Source organism: Sus scrofa, chromosome 3, assembly GCF_054392235.1.
Source record: "Sus scrofa isolate SSC_HxYL_T2T_F1_AM1 chromosome 3, Sscrofa_HxYL_maternal_Yorkshire_Landrace_v2.0, whole genome shotgun sequence".
Classification (NCBI taxonomy): Eukaryota; Metazoa; Chordata; class Mammalia; order Artiodactyla; family Suidae; genus Sus; species Sus scrofa.
The window spans coordinates 40678376-40679825 of record NC_139385.1 but is presented as its reverse complement, the minus strand read 5'-3'; the positions used below and the strand labels follow the sequence as shown (position 1 = coordinate 40679825).

Below are 1450 nucleotides of genomic sequence, written 5' to 3'. Positions count from 1 at the left end.
ACCTGGCTTCACAGACCCAGTTCTCATAACACGTTTCTGACACCCATGCTGTTGTCTTTCCTCTGGCTCAGAATTTCTTCTCTTCATCATCTGCCTCCTACCCCTAATCTCTCTAATATTGGGGATCCTGTATATACTAATGCCACCATCCCCAAAGACCAGTGCCTTCCTCTGACATTCCTCTGAAATAACTGCTTAGGGAGTTCCTATCGTGGCTCAGTGGTTAACCAACCCGATGAGGATCCATGAGGTTGTGGGTTTGATCCCTGGCCTCACTCAGTGGGTTAAGGATCCAGCGTTGCCATGAGCTGTGGTGTAGTCGCAGATGTGGCTCAGTTCCTGTATTGCTGTGACTGTGGTGTAGGCCAGCAGCTGTAGTTCCGATTAGACCCATAGCCTGGGAACCTCCATATGCCATGTGTTCGGCCCTAAAAAGACAAAAAGACAAAAAAAATAAAAAATAAAAAAAGAAATACCTACTTATTTCTCTCCATAACTCCTTTCCTACATGGACTTCCTTAAGGGAAATAATGAAGGATGTAGGTGGAGGTTTATTGTCTGACTTTTCAAAGTAACCCCCACTCATCATAGAAAACCTATGATGAGAGAAATCAAAAGGACAGAGAAGAAAATAAAAACCATCTTTCATCCCACTTCTCTGTAACAACCATGGTTAGATTTTGCTGTGCTTACTTCCGTATTGTTTTCTTCTTGCACTTTATGTATTATGATCCACTTTGTTCCAACAAGTCTATGAGGTGGGTAACAAAGGGGCATAAATATAAGATATAATGACTTTGAAATACCCTATTGATTTAATCATTGGTCTCAATGTTTCACTCCTCAGTAGTAGATTATATATAAAATTTATATATAAATAAATATATAAATTGGCTTTGAAATTAGCCATGTAGCTTACTTTGGCTAAGGGGATGTTAGAAATACATGATATAAATAGAGGTGCAGTGCTTGCACCCTATTTATAGAGGAGTAGCATGGCCCCAGTGGAAGGATGACATGCAAATTCATAAATCATTCCACATTTTTCAATGAGATCCTGCTATATAGCACTGGGAACTGTATCTAGTCACTTTTGATGGAGCATGACGGAGGATAATGTGAGAAAAAGAATGCATATGTGTATGTGTAACCGGATCACTTTGCTATACAGTAGAAAACTGACAGAACACTGTAAAACAACTACAACGGAAAAAATAAAAATCATTAAAAAATAAAAAAAATAATAAAATAGAGGTGCAAAATCTGCACTTTATTATTTCTTAGTGGTCTATAAAAGAATGATATTTATTTGAGAGCATCCTAGGTTTTACGAAGAATAATAGGTAAAAAATCAATTGTAAATTAATATATATAGTACTTGACCATTAAAATTCCTAGATATGCACATGAATACATATACTCTTTATAAATATCTTATATATGTGTGTTT

At 36.8% G+C, this 1450-nt stretch overlaps 1 pseudogene; it reads left to right on the top strand.

Moving 5' to 3' along the window:
* The first annotated feature begins 959 nt into the window (after nucleotides 1-959).
* Nucleotides 960-1047, top strand: LOC146404556 (U6 spliceosomal RNA; annotated as a pseudogene).
* Nucleotides 1048-1450: the final 403 nt, after the last annotated feature.